General features: G+C 40.1%; 1 protein-coding gene across 1 annotated transcript in view; it reads left to right on the forward strand.

The window, feature by feature from the left end:
• Positions 1 to 12,743: 12,743 nt before the first annotated feature.
• Positions 12,744 to 19,595, forward strand: part of tenm1 (teneurin transmembrane protein 1) — a 306,672-nt gene continuing 299,820 nt past the window's right edge. The window contains exon 1 of the mRNA XM_088081314.1: positions 12,744 to 13,058. The gene's annotated coding sequence lies outside the window, so the exon portion shown is untranslated. The remainder of the gene's footprint in view (positions 13,059 to 19,595) is intronic.

Here is a 19,595-nt window from a genome sequence, read left to right on the forward strand (position 1 = left end):
AAGTAGTTTTCAAAAAGTCACCTGCTGTAGCTTTAAGGGGAGATGCTGATGACGTTGCTGAGTTAAAGCTATAGTAGGTAACGCAGGTAAAGCAGTGAAAATACTCTATTGCATACACTGAAACTGACATTTTTTTTTTTTTAATTTGTGGGACTTTTTAGGTAGCTAAAATACATTTTGTCTCTGACCCCCATCCACAGCAGTCATTACTGAGCTTCTTTGTCGGACTCCAGCCTGCTTCTCCAAACTGGGGACATGCCTACTCACATCTAATCGTATGTACTACAGTCAGTATCTTTACATGATGTTAGAAAAGGTCGAATTATTGTGTTAGTACGACAAAAACTTGACTTTTAAAATACGTGTAAACATGTTAGTCTGACTGATATCGTACCAAATTTGACTTCTAATCTCTTAATTTAGTCGCCGCACCAGACTTTGACCTGGAAGTTGAACTGCATGACTTCTGAGAAAAAAGCCAGGAAAAACAAAAGAAGAAGAAGAAGAAGGGAAGAAAACAAACCCAGACAAAGGTAAAAAGTAAAGGGTAGACTACATACCAAATAAAAAAAGTTCTGCATTGTTTCTCTGTTTGAAAATGCAACCCATTTGTCGCTTGCTCACTTGATTGGTATATGACATAATAGGTCAACCAGAAGAAAGTCAAATAGCAACTATCGCCACCTACTGTGGCGGTGTTGGAAATACTTCCGTCGATAAATTTATTCTCCCCTTGTACAATGGGACCAGAACAGTAGTCCAATTAAATGGCCTGATCGAGCTGTAACCATTGCTTGACCTAACTGTGCATGTAAACGTATTGAGTGACTATGGATAAATATTCCATACAACCCCACTCCAAAAAATCTGAACTATCCGTTTAAGAGGAGATGCCAATGACTCTGTGAGCAATGTATACACTATGGCTCCTTGTACACACTGGCATGTTAAAGTGGCACACTGCCACACACAGATTAACATTTCTGCCCACTTCTGGCATAAAATATGCACAGGTAGTGGTTGCCTCCGGTGATAGAAGAGAGTTTGAATTACACTGACATTCCTGACATTCCCTCTCCTCTGACCTGCATACTTCCTTGGCCTGGCTGCACATGGCACCGTCCCCACAACACAAACACACACACGCACGCGCGCGCGCGCACACACACACACACACACACACACACACACACACACACACACGTGCGCGCACATACACACACACACATCTGAGTTGAGCAGTTCACAGATACTTTGATCTTTACTGCAATCAGTTTGGGATAATCAATCAGTTTGGGCCCTCTCCCACACATGTACCAGCTCACATGGCACACACATGGCCTGCTGGAATGTGTGGAAAGGTCTGCCTGCCGTCGGTGATGGGGAGGTCTCACTAAAGACCTTATCCCGCAGCCATCTGAGAGGGAGAGAGGGATACAGAGAGAAAGAGAGGGACAGGACAGGGGGAGTGTTTGTGTGTTTGTGCGCGGAGCTTTCAGCTGGGGGAACTTTCAGCCATTATCAGGATGAATCTGAAAACAGGAAGGCGGGTTCCATTAAACAAGACGAGCGGAAGACGACCACAGCTCTACTTCCTGTTTCAAAGCGAGGGAGGAAACCGCAGATTTTTTAGGAATTCAAATCAGAATCAACACTCCGGAAAGGACGTCTTTATATAAACAAATAAAATGCTCTTGATTTTGACAGAATAGTGAGCATTCATGGGTTCCTTTTTGCCCTTTTTTTTTTTTTAACTTCCTTTTGTGCAAATGTCAAAAGTGTGATCAGGCAGATGTTTATCCCACTGCTGTATCTGTGTGATTGTTTATCTGGCTCTGTATCTTGCCTTACAGGCTTTGGGCTGAGCTGGACTTGGCTGTGTTTGTGGGTCAGCAGCAGTGAGAGAAAAGCAGCCCGGCATACAAAACACCATTTCCGCTCATCTGGATGCTTCCACTTTAGAGAGCAAAGTTTCTCATTGGGAAAAACCCCAAGAGACGCAGTGATAAAGGGAGGGATCGCAGTCAGCAGAGAAGGGATGTTTAACTGAGGAGAGCAAAAGGAGATGAAACATTGCAGATTATCCTGTGTCTTCTCAGCACAATGTGTCAGTATTGCCGAGCGCAGTTAAAGAGGTGGGCTATAAGACGAGACACACAATTAGTAGTGTGATTGATAGTAAACTGGCATTCCTCTCACTGATTTGTCATTGAGAGAGTTCTTTTAAAGTTGACTTTTTTTTATCTCTCTGATGAATGTTGACCTCTGACCACATAGTTGTCTCTGGTCAGTGTCCTCTGCTTTGGTTAGGTTGTGAAAACAGTGGTATGGGCGCACACGCTTTTAATGGAGATGGAGCAATAGGGACATTATTAGGCCTATCAATTATAGCTGGATATAATCCCTCCCTCCTCTATCTCTCTGTCCTCACTACAGCTCCTTCACCATGTCCTAGTTAGAGGCAGAGAGAAATGCTCGGCGAGTTCCCATTCCTCTCCTGCACATCCTGTCTTATCACCGAGAGAGGGAGCAAAAGAGGGAGGGAGGCTGATATTTTTGTGAATTTACATTTTGCTAAGCGAATAACCAGATTATTACTTCACAGATAATCCCAAGATTATAAATACTTGAAAACATCCTGTATCTTGTATTTAAAAAAAAAAAAGTTTTTTAAAAAAAAAGTGTCCTGAAGAAGTCTAATGCCTGCCTAAAATAAAATAAAATAAAGTAAAATTCTTAATTTTAGCTAAAAATACTGTTATGTATGGCTATGAGACAAATCAGTGAAACCAGAATTGACTAGCAATGTTATTTCTATTATTGTGGAATTTGTATTTGAATCATTCATTATGAGTTGACATCATTACAATGGTTAGAAATTACTAATAGGGTTCAGATTTAGCAGCAGGTACTGTGTATAAATACAAATGGAAAGTGGACTTACAAATGCATGTACTGAGAGTAAAAAAACAAACTATTTGTATATTAAGTAATACCTACACAAATGTATTTGGCCTATCCCAAATTTCATACAAGTCTGTAAAGTAGCAGGAGTGTAGCAGTCTTTATTGAGATCATGCATCACTATGGAAATAAGTTTTTGCAACGTGCTTTCGTTTTATACAACAGCTAGTTTGTAGACTGTAGTCATGGAGTTCACATGGACCTATGTAAGTATCATAGGTAAGTACAACTATGAAGTGTTTTAAATGAATATGCAATAAATGAAAGCAACTACTATCTTCATATATTACACATGTAAAGCAACATAAATGACTGGAACTTTACTCAGACTTCATGTGGGCTATATTTGACAAATAAAAAGTAAAAAAGCCATTAATGTTTGTTGAATGCCCCCATAAGACACATTCTACTGGGGTATGGCAACACCACTTGGACAAACCACACACTGCAGAACTGCAGAACACCATCATACTAGAAGCTGTAGTAATAATAATGTCATTTTGTCAAGTTCATATATGATTATTATTACATTTGCTAACGATTATTTTGGAGTAAGAGGTTGGCCATAACATAGCGTTTATTTTTATTTATATTTATATCAATATATTTGGGGGTGTTAATGCTATTTATAGTTAGTTTGGGTCATTTTGCTTTTCATGATTGTGCATGTGCACGTTTCATGTTAAAGTAAATGCCTGTATTTTGTTTTATTTTCTTCCTTTCTTTCAGTTTAATTATCTATTTCTCTCTTTCTCTCATACTTTCTTTCTTTCTTCTGAGAATATCTGAACAACTGTGTTTATGTATGAATTGATTTATGTTGGAATAAAACCAAACCGGTACTGCGTGTGTGAGCTCTTCTAAATATGGACCCCTCCCACCCTAACAACCCTCCACCCCTTCAAACACACACATGCACACTTAGATCCTCTCTGTTAGGGTGATGTAACTGCATGTAGAGGTCATTAAACTTGCCAAATACCCAAAATCAAGAGATACACTTGAGTAAAGGGAGACATCTAGAGGAACAAACCGAAACTGTCTTCTAAAGGTCTTTACTGACAAGATGTGAATTGCTTTTTCTTTCTATTTTATCTTTAAATGCAAAATACACACATTTCCTGCTGAGAAGGCTGCCTGTCACCGAAACATAATGTAATTCTACAATGTTAAAGTTGTGTGTGAAACTTTCTGTGCACCGATGTGCAGTTGAGGAGCTCTGCCACACGATGGCACTGTGCCTCTTTCAAAGGACATCGCACACTCCTTGCCAGTGGAATAGTGGATTACAAGACAATCCTTTATTATTAAAAATCAGATATAGTGTACATTAGAGAATATTGTCTATTCCAGGAGTAATACCACACACGCAAATCCAGGTTTCAGGGGAATCTGACTGATGGAGTGAAACCGGCGGAGTTGATCTAAAATGATGAAATGAAATTGACCAAATTTGCTATGAGGATTTTAATTAACTAAGAGTTCCGAGGTGTAGTTCAGTCTCTCATTGAATTATTGGTTGCTGTTAGATAGGTTCAATAAGAAGCTGCTGCTCCCTAACTTGATAAAGAGCTGTGATTGTGCACTGGTCTGCACCCGGATTTAAACGGCATTAATGACAGAGGTACCCCAAGGCTTCGGTCTCCTCCCCTGTAATGAAGGTGCAGTTACATGTGCAGTAACTCCGTAGAAACAGCACAGCCACATGTGTCATCAGGAATCCTCTCCGCTGGAATTCAGCCTTTAGCCGTGTGTCAATCAATAGAGCCATGGTCATACCGCCGAAGCTGTGACCGCAGATACACTTTTTGAGAAAATGTGCCTTGGGCTAGAAAGTAATTTGGTGTGAAAGTAAAGAATTAGACCTCGGAGATGTGGCTAGCATTAAAGTTAGATGTGATTAAAGCTACAGGCATCGATTGGATCTCTGTTACAAGGTACCAAGCCTCGGGATGTTCTGCAGAATGGCGGAATCACTCTATTCAATTTCATGATTTTCCACTGTAACACTGTGAGATGATTTCATTTGCTTTATGCATTTGCAAAGAGGCTTGGTCCCAACAAAAAAAAAGAAAAAAAAAAAGAAAAAACAGAAAAAAAGGCATGATCTCACACTTTTGCCGGCCATTTCCACAGAATCCAACGATACCTAATTGATACGAGTTAGGTAATGGCTTGGTTTAAATTAAAAGCTACAAGTCAAGTGGAACTTTCTCATTTATTATTCAGTGAAGCACATCGTCCTTGCTTAAAGGCCTTAAGAGGCGAGATAAGAAGCTTTTTAATCTGTATATGGGAGACATGCGTCCGTCTCAGCTCTCACTTCCAATCAGTCAAGACGGGGTGAAATCAGCGGAGACAATGTGTATTTATCTATGTGTTTATCCAATTTACCTGGGTGCACATTCATTTATTCAGGCGTGCTTATTGAGAGTACAGGCTGTGCGAGGGAAGAGTGGGATTCTGGTTATTAGGGGGAAAACTGTTGAAGAGGTTAGAGCCCGGCACTCCAAGCTGAAGCCACTTTCGCTTTCATGTTAGCAGCTGTCCAAGCCCAAAATGGCCAATTACCATCATTTCTCTGCTGGTGGTGGTAATGTTAGTGAGATAGTCAGAGAGGGAGTGAGAGTGAGAGTGAGAGAGAGTAATGCAGAGGGGAAACCGAGAGCAGATGAGGTAGAGGCAGCCGAGATAAGCCAGAAAATAAAACCACATTTCCACAGCATGGAAATCAGACAACATCCACCATGACAGAAGGTGAATCCATCATCTGCAAAAGGAAATAGATTCAATTAAATGGGTCCTTCTGGTGTGTGGATGTACGCAGAGATTGTTTTTATGGAAATAATAATTGTAATTGCAATGAACTCTTTTTTTGGCATTGATTATGCAGTGTAAATAAGCAATGTATACAATGTATATAAATAACACACGGCCATAAATAAATCTGCAAAAAGGAAGAGAGAAAAGAAGAAAAAATCAAAGAGGAAAACGATCCTGTGGTACTGCTGCATATTCAAGTCTGTAAGCACGCATGTGTTATTATTATTGAGAGTGAGATGAAGACTGAGTTTCCCCCAGAGACTCCTCCACTGATCTGTGTCTCAGTGTCTCAGTCTGATCTTTGCCAGGAGGTAAATGCTGTTAGAGCTTGAAAGATTGCGTGCGCATTATTTCTTATGGGAAATATACGATATTCACTTAACAGCATGATGTTTTTTTATCACGCGTCCTCGCGGCCTAAAGAGCTAATCAATCCGAGCCAATCAAAGTCACGTAGGCGTGAGTGCTTGAGAAGTAAAGATCAGTGGATTATTGTCAACTCTTTCAGTTTTTATAATACCTCAAGGAACACGTTGCTTTACAGGGGACAGCCTGTGCAGAACATCATTTCCGAGAGACGACACAAACACAAACGGATTCAACCACGGGCGAAGTGAAAGAGATGACATTTCTCAGTTAGGTTAGATGAAAGGATGCCTCGTGTCTTTTCATCAGGATTGATAATGTGGCGCGCAGCATCACATGTTAGTGACTCTGGCTGCCACTGAAAAGGGATATAGAGTCTTGTTTTTTGACCTTTCGTTCGACTGGCCGGACCTCACTGACTGAATGGCATCAATATCAGACTGTCTCGTCTGAAAGAAAAAGAAAGAGAAGTCATAGCATTTTGTTGATAGAGTATGATCGGGGAGTTAAAGAGAACGGTGGCAGAGGGATTTAAAAAACACCTGTATAGGAGAGTGATGATGCTGAGACCAGAGGGCAGAGGCACTGCAGACCCGATGATAATACTGTGTTATAAGAAAGAAACCAGATGGAATATTTTCTCGCTGCTGATTTCAAGGAGCACAAAGACGCCAATCGCTCTCCACAGTCCAGCCTCAAGCTGCGGCCCTGTTTACTCTCATTTTAGTTTCTTGCGCAATAAGTAATCAAGCGCTCCTCACGCTGAGTTTATTTTCATTTGATTAATTCTAATGCGGCTTTGCCCAGTCTGTGATGATAACAATGAGGGTTGCATGTCTCACTGCCTCCATCTGTCCTACTAGAACATGTCTGGGAACACAACATCACCCGAACACCAGAACGGTTAATCTGCCTTATTTACTTCTCCCAATATGGCTGCTTTGTCACACACATCGTTTGTCCTCCAGGATAAATATTTCCCCAGCGTCGGTGCTGCTAAATGTTGATTTACTCTCAGCCTGTTAAACTGGCCAATCTGCATATGGCATGTTTGTGTTTTGTCAGGATGCATCCACTGTGACAATATATACTATAATTATCATCTAAGTGTGACAGCAGAGCTGGAATCCATTCATTGGTCTGCAGAGACCTGGGTGTGTGAACTGAGTTGTCACATTGTTGCCGTGTATTGAAGATGTCGAGTCTGACAAAGGGCTGATTTAATAGGAGAAACGATTAAATGTTGTCTGATTTCATTGTAATGAACAAGATCTCGACTCATTTTGCTCTCCTCAAAGGGGAGAGAAATAAGGGGGGAGTCAGAGGAAAAGCGAATGAGAAAGAGACGAAGATCTGATTCGTCGTCTAGCTATTTATGTTGCTGAAAAGAAAGAGAATTTGGAGCAGGCCATTTAACTTAATGCTCTCTCTTCTTTGCTAACGGTCTGAAGATAATTAGTATTACTAATCAAAACACTTGTGTCTCCTCTCCCCTGGTGTGTCATCTTCCCCCAGGGCCATTGTAAATTGTCTATTGCTATGAAGGGCACTCAATTCCTTCTTTTATGTTTCCATTGGATATACATGAGCACAATCTAATGTATTTCCCATCTGTACTGTTTATTGTTGCTGTCGTGATGTCTTCAGCTCATTGTTTTTGTATGAGTCACCAAGCATCACATAAAAAAACATATAAATCACCACATTTTCCTGGTTTGGACTCAAATATATCAACTGAACTTAATTGGATAGATGCAAATTGGACAGAACCAATGTGTCTGGCATTTAAAAGGAGAACAATGCAGCGTTGTAAGGGATTAGTTGTCATTTGCTTAATAATTCAGTTCATTGCTAAGCACAATTCATTAGTTGAGAAATTGATTAACAGAATATCTATCTCTTATTTTTTGATATTTAGTCATGGTCTAAATCATTTACCAGGTTTTAAAAAAAGATTATTTGTTTACTTGTCTGTATCTAATATAATATTAAATAGGAGCTGCAACTAACAATTATTTCTGTTGTCGATTCATCACTGTTTTTCGGAATAGTTGATCAATTCTTTAGTCTTAATTGTCAAAAAACTAATTCTTTAATTCTAAGTTAATTCTTTCAAGTTCATGGTGATGTCCTCAAATGTCTTGTTTTGTCCAACGAACAGTCTAAAGATAGTCAATGTATTATTATATATAACAGATAAAAGCAACCTATCTTCACAATTACGTTTCTGAAACAAGAGAATGTTTCACATTTTGGCTACATAAATGACTTCAATGATTGATAGGTTATCAGGTTGCTGGAGATACATTTTTTTGTCCATTGTCTTATCAATAAATCAATGAACCGTTTCAGCTCTGTTCCTAATGGGAGTTTCGATTGTTGGTCAGTCAAAGGGCCTAAAGACACTTTTGGGCTCAGGAGGCTCTAATTGTTTTAAAAAAAGAAAAGTATATTGACTGAAGAAGTCACAAGAGTAAGATTCTACAGCCATGTTAGAGGCCCTGTGACGCTGTACAGGCATAGACCGTATATTCGGTCGCTTATAGGGTGCCACCATGTGAAGGGACATTGAACCACCAACTTTTTTACAATTATGGTCACTCCTTTCTTGTGGCGTGCTGCATGTCACCATTACAACATCCACTGAGTGACAGCACAAGATCTGCTCAGAGCATTTTTGAGCAGCAGCAGCATCCACGGAGTGAAAAAGATTGACGTGTGTGGGATGGGCGCGCTGCGTGTGCGTTAAGTGAAGTCCGACAGAGGAGCAAAACAGGTTAAGAGGTGACAGCTGAAAACGTCAGATTCCCAGAGACTTCAAGACGTTAGCCTTTTTTTCTTCTTCATTAATTATGAAGAGATTCAAGCTGTCTGGTGCACCGAGGAGAAAGTGCAAGAGGAAAAATCATGAACATGACATGAAAGCAAAATACAGAGGTGTGTATTATGCTGCCATTATTATCATCAAGCAAAGCTAATGTTTGCTTAGCTAGCAGCTAGCTTGGGTGGCTGTGGCTCAGAGGTGGAGAGGTCGTCCTCTGATCAGAAGGTCAGCGGGTCGATCCCTGGATCCTCATGTCCTAATGTCCTTATGTCGAAGTGCCCTCGACTGAACCCCTATTTGCTCCCGATGCTGCGTCATCAGAGTGTGCATGTGTATAAAGGGTTACTATCTAGTAGGTGGTACCCTGTATGGTAGCCTCTGCCACTACTGTGGGAATGTGTGTGTGAATGCGACATGTCCTGTGAAAGCACTTTGACTAGTTGAAAAGACTAGAAAAGTGCTATACAAGTACAGCCCATTTACAATCTGTCCAAGCCCTGGTGACATCCTGCCGATTGACCTCGTTTCCAAAGAGCAGGTGAGGCAACGTTTGCCTCGGCCCATGTTGCAGTCGCAGATTGCTGCTTTAGACACGGTCACAGGGGGTAAAAAAAGCTAGCATGCAGAGATGGCAGCTGTAGTCGATGAATCAGATACAGCTGTTATTAACTTAGTATCAGTTTCTCTCTGACTTGATCAACTACAATTAGCAATGGGCATAGTTTTGGTTAAACTGGGGTTTTAAATTCAAATAGATTATGAGATGAAATATACTATCGGGGTGCCCCAAACAGATTTTGCCCAGGGCTATAAAAATGCAAGAGCCGGCCCTGAGGCTGTAGGCACAGTGCAGTGCTATGACTGAAATGCTTATGTCAGCATGCTAACATTGATAATGCTAAATGCTGATGTTTAATATTTATCTTGGTCATCATCTTATTTTAACATGATAGCATGCTAACCGTCACTAATTTGAATTTATAGTCAATATTGCAGCAATCAGTCCAATGGCTGGTGAGTTACTTCACTCTGAACCACAATTGTCAAACTCATGGTGGAGCCAGAGGCAGCTGACTCCATCATCTGAGCACAATGCACGTCTGCATGAAATTTGATGCAAATCCATCCAACAGCTGTAAAGAAATTTAATTCTAGACTAAAGTGGTGGACCAGGTGACCCTTGTGATATATCCTTAACATGGCTCAAAATTAACCTGGTAAAACACCCTGAACATGTCATGTCTGAACACAATGTGATGCTGATTTTTCCATTAACACATAATCTCATACTATCTGAGTCTGAGTTTGTAATTTCTTTGGAATGTACAATAAAGCTGAAATTCACTTCTCTTGATCAAACCGGGGTGTTCTTACAGTGAGGAAGGAAGAGTGATGAGAAAAAAACAGCACTATTATAAAAGAGTATAAAAGCAGCATCAGGACTGGTGAGTTAGAATCCCAATTATGAATAATTGCTAAGGATTTACTAAGTGAAAGGAATAGGAGGCGAGTGATGCCAACATTAAATTGCTGGTTTCTCTTCTTTCTGTATCTGGTACAGCGTTTCTCTAGTTGACATTTCACTCCGGATGGTGGATATTGGCAGAGAGGAGGATCGCTGACTTCATCTCAATAAATTACAGCATGTCATGGATTATAGATTAATTAGTTTGTCCTTACCTGAGAGCAATGAGTGGAATCCAGTGGTGAAAAGACCAATTTTACACATCTCTGATTAAATAGTGCCAAATTACTTTTTAGAAATGTGAGCCGGGAAGAAAAATGTGAATTTGACTTTTATTTTCACACTGGGAGAGTCTAATAGGGTTGGGGCAGGGCTTTGAGTCCACTGGGCTGCGCATCGCAAAGTTAAAGTTGCAAAACCATCTCTGTAAAATGTGAATTAATAATGTGACTTAGACAAACTTGAAATTAAAATAAAAATACTCTTCCTACCTAGAACATATTTTCCTGGATGTGCCTGGATGTGAGATAAGGCTTATATTCTGTATAAGAAATACCAGAATAAATCACCTCTCCATTTTCAGATGTAACCTAGCACCTCCATCACTATAGCTGCAATGCCAGGGATGGATTTGTGTGAAGTTTCCAAGGTGTCTTCACTGCCCAACGTCCAAATTTGACAAAGCAAAGCATTCTGACATTTCCAAATCAGTACTCTCACAGTGAAAGCGAAAGCATGTCCTTGTAATGTCATTATTGTGGATGTTATGTCAACGAATTACCAAAGCAAACATTATTCAAACAAATCAATAAAATTTTTATCTTTTTCAACATCACAGTACTCAGAATTCATTGCATACTCTACATTCAAATATGTTTTACAATGTAACACAGTGTTGCAGAGAGCACTCGATACATAATGTGAAATTGGAAAAGGCATCCTGTGTTTATCTATTGTGCCTTTTTTATTGTGTCATTAATAGAGGTTACAGTTATTTATAAGATAAGGTTAGCCATTATCCATCTAGTTGAGAATATGATGGCGACAGGATTTTTATGTATTTAAACCCCTTAAAGCTTGGTTTCACAACTTTTTCCCTCGATGGTATTAAATATTCATGACTTAAAGGTGCAATGTGTAGATGGCCAGAATTTTAGTTCAAAACACTGAAAATGAATTAACACTATCTGCTGAATAAGAAGAAGTGAAAAATGAGCATACTTACCAGTCCTGTCTTATAGTACCCATTCTAGAGAGCCGATAATGAGTCATTGTAACGTCCAGTCTGTCCTCAGTCCAAGAGTGAGACAACAAGGAAGTCATGGTCCAATGAAACAAACTCCAAAGCTAAAAAAAAAAATGATACCAAAAACTGCTGTTTATCGAGTGGCCACTTGAGGCTGGCTCCAAAAAAGAGTTAATTCCCATAGATACTGTTAAAATGCCCAACTTCACAGCAGAAATAAGGTAGGTACAAAAAAGGTACAAAAAAGTTGTGTAATGAAGTTACACATAATTATGGACTTAACTGCTTTATGAAACAATCAACAATAGCTTTTGTTGTTTAAAGATAGCCTATTTGCAACCTCTCTACACATAAATGTCAACAACATTTTTATGTTTTCAACCTTAGCTTCAGTAGTTGACAATACTATTATACTGATGTGGTCAGGTCAGCAACTTCAGGCAGCTATACAGTCAAGCTAACAAACTAAGATAAACAGATAAACATTTGTTTAAGTCCGTGATTTTGAATCATCTTAATGTAGGTGTTGGTCAAAGACAAAGTACGCCAAGGCCCAGATAATCTGAAGTCCGAAACTCACATTCCAAATCTGTTGCCCAGAGACATAGCACAGAAAGTGCAACTAATGACAACTGATTATTTTTTTTCTTTTTTTGCTACTATGGTTTTCCTAACACAGCCACACATAAAGATTGAGAAATGAAGTGTTATTTATTTATTTATTTTTTTTACCTTTTCTCACACTGCTGGCGCCGTCATATGGTCCATGTAGGCGAACTGGGGAGTAGGGCGGCATTTTGGCGAAATGTCTGTGTGCCAGCTACTGATGAGAGTAAAATCGCACAGTAACCAATAACAGTAACTACAAGCTCCTAGCAAGCTTGGCTACGCTTTCTGTGACCACAATGAATTGTTGAGACATGTGTCAATCACGCTGCACCGCAGCCGCCTCCCTCCCTCACCTCCCGCCCCCCCAGCTCTCACGAGCCAATGGCAGCCTGGCTGACAGACAACAGGTTTGATTGTCCTCGGAGAAAAAAACAAACGTCATACGAATGAGAGTGAGGATAAATCGGGATAAATTAGCCGTAAAGTTACAGGCTGAAAGTCTTCTGTGTGTCATTATGGTCGTATGTTAACAAATGAAGAGAGTCTGAAAAGGCCCAGTGTCGTTCATTTAGCTGACAGGGACGTTGCGTTTTGCTATTGTGTTTTTTTGGCAGTCAGAGAAGTAAGCTTTTGGAAGAGACGTATTGAAAACGGGAAGTACGTCAGGCATCTTTGGCGCCCATAAAAACTCAGCCGAGCATATAAAGTAAAGAGTTGGACATCAGTTTGGCCTCGCAAAATGCTGCGTAAACGTCTAAAAGGTAAGCTTTTTTTGCTCTCTTGTAGTAAAGATGTATTGTAGAGAGATTTGCACTGGTATTATTAAGTTTGAAGAGCTGAAATTGTGTTATTTTTTTGGGGGGAAAGCTATGTGCTGTCATCACTCTGCTGAAGTTACCATGAAGATATATGTGCTATTCGCAAAATGTCTGAATGGTGAGACATGCATGCTTTGATGGTGTTGACACTTTAAGCCCTTAATTGTTGCACTGAGCATTTGCCATATGTGTAAGCCATATTCACATTTGTTGTTGCAGTTGTTTGCCTTCTGTGTATGGCATGTTGGTCTTTGTGTGTTATTGGTGGTGTCAACATTGCAAATATGGGGGCAGCATAATGTTTTTGTTACCAGAGTGGCAAAAGTGCATGTGCCCTGATTGTAACTTTTGATAGGTATCATTCAAATTAATGTTTGGGTTAAAAAAACTGCTGAACAAAACAGCTTGACCAGTTTAAACTGGTGCTTGACCAGCTTGTTTAATCAGTTTACGGTATGTTTTTGAATGATTTTTGATGGATTAGCTGGTCTAGCTGGTTTATTCATTTAAAGTTTAAGTGAAATTTAAACCAAATCAGTGTCCTTGAGTATGGAGAAATAACAGTGTCATGCGGGAGAAGTATGAAAAGCAATTGGATATGTATACAGATAAATGTGTGCAGCTTGATAGGCTGGTCACACCATCATGTCTGGCTGGTGGCCAACCTAGCCAGACTATCAAAGACCAGCAAGAACTGGGTCAGGACCATATAAGACCATCTTCAAACAGCTAAAACCTGGTAAACCCAGCTACCAGTATAAGCTGTTTTTTTTAGCTGTTTTTTTTTTCCTTTTCATAACTTCCCAATACAAACCTCATTTCTAGCATCAGGGAACATTTTTATGAAAAAAGTTCTGATACTACACTACCTGTCCAGACAGCAGACAGAGAAATTTAGCAACTAGCTTGTACAAAACAATGTTACAGGTCATTCAGAAAGTATTCATACAGGTTTTCTTATTGCGCATTTTGTTATGCTAATACTTGTGCTGTACAAAAATTGTCAAAATTCATTCTTTTCTCTCATCACGCCACACTCAATGCCCAAAAATTCACTCACTCAGTACTTAGTTGAAGTACCTTTGGCAGCGATTACAGTCTCTAGTCTTCTTGGGTATGAAGCAACAAGCTGTGCACACCTGGATTTGGGGATTTTCTGCCATTCTTCTCGGCAGATCCTCTTCAAGCTGCATCAGGTTGGATGGGGACCGGCCATAGACGGCAGTTTTCTGGTCTCTCCAGAGATGTTTGGTGTGGTTTAAGTCAGGGCTCTGGCTCGGCCACACAAGGCCATTCACAAAGTTGCCCCTAAGCCACTTCTGCGTTGTCTTGGCTGTGTGCTCATTGAAGTTGAACCTTTAGTCCAGTCTGAGACCCTGAACGTTTTGGACCTAGTTTTCAGTAATAATATCTCTGTGCTGTGCTTCGTTCAGCTTTCCCTCAACCCTGAACTTAAAGTAAGACCAAGATCTATTTTGCTTGGAGGTTGGTGGAGACCAAAATAAAGCCAAAAGAGGGTGAAAGTGTGATTTACAGTTGCAATTAAACACCACCACATTATCTGCTTAATGTGTACATAGGCACTTGTTACTTGCTAAAATGCAAAAAAAACAAACATACATAGTATCTGTTAAGGAGCATTTTAAACCTTTTCTATATGGATGACATTTTTGTGGTGAGTAGCGGTTAGGCCAGTGTCCTTTTTACCAGCAGTTTCCTTTAATGGTAATTTCACCTAAAATTGGAGACATGTCATTGTTGTATTTATTCCAGGTATTGACACAGCGCCAAAGAATTAATTTACCTCTCTTGAAAACATTATTATTCATGAGTCACCTTTTGCAGCAAAATCACTGATCATCCAAAAAGATGTTGAGGGCTAAGCCTGGATCAAAACAGAACAAGACAGTGAGAGTGGCTGCGACTAACAATCCCTAGAGAGAAAGCAACCTTGATGGGTTTCAGACACTGCTGGTGTCTGACAGGGTTGTTTGGTCTCTCCCTTGTGCCCTTATTCATGAAACTTCTTTTTAAAAAAACCCAAGATCAAACTAGCCTCGGTGCTCCTTGTGCTTGATGATAGAAAATTAAATCTAAATAAAATATGAAAACCGAGCATGCATGAAAGTTTCAAGCTTTTTATTGTCAGATATGAGCGCGGTATGTGACAACTGAGGCGGCAGCATACCTGTATTTGAAATGCAAAAAAAAAAAAAAGGTTGGCTAATTTGAAACTTCATGCATATTCAGATAGAAAGGTAGGGCACCCTCACTCTTGAAGATGTTTCAAAATGTTCCAGCTTTACTCATCTGTCACACACTTTGTACTGCGCAAGAACTCTACTGGGAGAAGGTTCATATGTTTTGTAAAAGACTCCTTTCAACATGTGCTTTTGGCAAGCCATCAGCCCCTTAGCCAATTCAGCTGTGATACACGTGCTGGAACTTGTGCATAATAAGAAAATGGTATTAAGTATGGAAAAATATCATTATTTCTCATTTAGCTAGTCTTCTAAACTCATCAGTGCAAGTCCTACCGCAGAGGATAGCTCCTGCAGCTGCTGTGATTATGTGCAGTGTGCACTTATTGTGTGTGAATGTATAATTCAGCCGCACATGTGTTTGCGTGCTTACATTTGTATGTGCATGTGTGGGTGTGTGTCCCCACGAGACAGGATTAAGTGTAGATAGAGTTTTCAGAGTAGAACCGATCTCTTGGAGAGACAGGGGTCTCTGGGCTCTTAGCGCTGAGCCCCGCTTCTCCTCCTTGCCGTTTCCCTCCCACTCCTCTCAGCACCGTGCTTAAATACTGTGGGGCCTTGGGATGAAGCCTGGATACAGCGCTGTGGTTTCAGGGTTGCGGTTCCCATTTAAAATCAGCCCATTTTCCTCTTTTTCTCAAAGTGGTGAAAGAGTGAGAAACAGAGATGTGGATAGATTCTGCTTCCCCTTTATTCCCAATCACAAGCTCTGTGGGTGTCAGACTTTAAAAACACTGAAGTTTTGTGCAATGCAGCGTCTGATGAGTATGTGAAGGATGTGCAGAGAGCGTGCAGAGAATGTTCCTGTCATGTTCAAGGTGGTAAACACAACACTGAATACCCGTGATGTTTATGTTTTTCACCACCCAATGTCCGTGGGAGAATGAAGGAACAGCCCCCCCCCACCCCACCCCTTCTTCTGCGCATGGAGCAAAATTGCAGAGACAAGCAGACATTACCTTGCAAAGTCAAGACCCAACATTTGCGATGTGTATTGACATATTGATTTTCCTTGGCAGCTATTGGCAGAAGGAGTAAGGAGGATGGGGCCATGTGTGCGGGTCCACGGGAGCTTGGTGAGATCCAGGCAGCATTATGCACACCAAGAGAATGAGGCTTAGCATATATTGAGTGTTTATGCTGCAGAATAGAAAGTGTGGAGCACCTTTGCTTAAACTCACTGACTGTTAAATTGGGCTTAACTAAAAATCCCTCTTACACAAACAGAAAGTGATCCAGGGCTCTTTTTTAGTGCATAAAATCCATTTCATGTGGGCATCTTTGCAAAACACGCTCTTTTTTAAAACATATATATATTGATGGGTCTCTCTGCTCTACATGAAAATATACAGATAATTGTGTATGTGGAAAAGATGAAGAAAGAGAGGGAGTACGGCCAATAGATGAAGGATAATGTGTTGAAAGAGGTGATCTAGAGGAGAGTGAAGGATATCCATTGTTTGTCTTCTTAAGGGCAGGGCACACATGGGGGACAGAGCTTGGAGTGTATGTGGATTAGAGTGAAGCTCTGTCCTGAATATATAACCAACCCAAGGTCTGCTCACCTCGCCTCTCCTGTCCTCTCTTCTAGCACAATGGCCTTTACAGGAGTTGAGAGACTGTGAAATTTTAACATCCTTAAAGTATTCTTACTGGATGCCTCTTTGATGTGAACAGATAACGAGAATAACATAAGGCAAGAATGTAGCTTGTGCAACCCGCTCACGTTTTCTTGCCCGATGTAAAATGGGTCAAAAGTAGAAATCATGGTTTGGGATGCATTTTTTATGGGTTGGTTATGAGCAGGGATGGGAAAGAGGTAGTGTATGTCAGGACATATTTTGATGCGCGACATAAAATGTAATCGTATAAAATAAAAAAAATTGTGCCGCCATAACCTGAATCAAAACAAAATAAAGTATTTTTTATGTGAAAAACACAACAAAGCTCCCAATAGACAATTGGAACAGCGTTTCACTAAGCCTGATTTCACATGAATGAGATATCAAACGGACTTGAAGATCAAAAAATTTATAAAATGCACAAGCAATCATTCATGTAGCTACAGTGCATTGCTCCCTCAGCTTATAAGGCAAGGTGGTATTGTTACGCTTAGTAGCATGTCTTCAGTTTTTACAATTTATGCAGTCTCTTTGTAGCAACATATAAGCACCTGAAGCATTTCTTTGCCATGCATTTTCATCTGCTCTGTGCTCTTGTTTGCTGGCAAATAATAGCTTAACACAGTAAATCATGCTTCGGCTGCACGGAGCACGCAGACTGCATGTGTGCAAGGAACATGTCCAATTATGTCCAGTTTGTACAATTCTTTTTTGTTGTTGTTTCTTTTAAAATTTCCAATGTCCAAGTGCTTAAATGAATGCATTTGTTTCTTAGTATAACAGGGGTCATAGCATGTTTCCATGATACATGTTTACTCACTGACCTTGCGCTGATAAGAATCTGAGCGAGTGATTGTGTTCGATTTGCAGCCCGGGATGTGCTGCTTAGGAGTGCTTTAAGCTTGATGACGCATGTTACTGCACACGGATAAATTGTGTTTTTGGATTGGTGTACAGGTTTGTACAAGTGGAGTAAGCCAGGCGAATACACACAAACAAAGGTTTAACAGAGGGTAGTTCTGATAAGATAAACATGTTTTTTTCTTTCCATCAAATACAAAAGTTCAACACCAAAGTTTTTTATTAACTCAATTAGCGTTTACAATGGCTCCCTTTAAGCCTCACTTTCACTATGCAGTTCTGCCTGCACGTGGGTATGATTTCCCAGGAAAATGAGGGCTTGATTTGTGGCACAGAGGAAGTGCGTCAGCTGTTGTGCAACTAAAACAGGAAGAGGATAGTGGTAGTTATTGGTCAGACTATTGACAGAAACTGTAAATCTTCCTACAAAAACTAATGCACACAAATTCATAAATATCCCATGTATTTTGAAAGGCTGTGTTCACATGATCAGTGTGCTGACAGGAGTAAACAAGGAAGCAGTTCTATGTGGAGGCAGGTAGGGGTGGCGGATTGGCCACAAAAATCTGGACTTTCCCCGGAGAGATGGGTGTTAACATTGAGTGAACTTTGTGTCATTTAAATCTATGGCCTCGCCATGTTTCTATTCCTAAACTTAAGCCTAGGGACTTTGTTTGGCCTCACCTAACCTCCCTTTGTTTACGTTAATTGCATAAGTGTACGTTAACGATGTAATATCATTTGTGGGGTGCTTATTCAAAGAATATCACACAAACTGTTGTGTGTAAATTTGTGGAGGATATCATACGAACCGTTCTATGAGTACACATTGTATTGGTAGCTAGTTACTGAAGAGTATCACTGTATGGTCTTTGCACTTACTGTAGCGAAAATGGCGGACAGCAGAGCAAGAGAAGTAACTGTGGAAACTGTTGTAGCTGCCATGCTGTGAGGAAAGTGGAAATCAGTTAGGTTTTTTTTGTGGCAGTGGCGCAACAATAAAACGTATTAGAAACACTGCTGGAGGAGGAACGCTTTGCTTTGTTCTCTAATAGTTAGATGGAAAGATTGATACCACTTTAATACCTGTCTGCTAAATATGAAATTACAGCCAGTATCCAGCTAGCTTAGCTTAGCATAAAGACTGGAAACAGTGGGAGACCTGGCTATGTCTGAAAACAGCAAAATGGACCCATCAGCAGATTCAAAGCATTTTAAAGGACCATTTGTAGGATTTAATGGTGAGATTGCAGAACTAAAACTTCTCCTGTGTACCAAGTGTGTTGGCGGTTTGTCTGTTCTGGACTACTATAGAAACAACATGGCCTAGTCCTTGGAAGAGACATGGTCTGTATGTGGTATAAATAGCTCATTCTATGTTTAAAAAACCCCTATAAGTGTGTGAGTGATTCTTATTTTCAGGTGATTATAAACTAATGGACCCATAGTTTTGAATATTACATACCATTTCTAAATCCTACACACTGGACCTTTTAATTAACAGGTTATATATCTCATTTGGTTGGACAGATTTTGTTACCTGTTTTCAGTCTTTATGCTGAGCTAGCTGGCTGTGACTGTAGCTTCATATGCAGATATAAAGAAAGTGATATTGAATAAGCGTATTTTACAAAATGCCAAACTATAATCTTTACAGCTGAAATCATAGTTCAGCATCGTTTTTACACTCGAGATACACAGTGGAAGGAATAGTTGCTTTATGCATACCAGACTAC

Source organism: Plectropomus leopardus, chromosome 8 (assembly GCF_026936395.1).
Source record: "Plectropomus leopardus strain MGB_pleo_1.0 chromosome 8, ASM2693639v1, whole genome shotgun sequence".
Lineage (NCBI taxonomy): Eukaryota > Metazoa > Chordata > Actinopteri > Perciformes > Serranidae > Plectropomus > Plectropomus leopardus.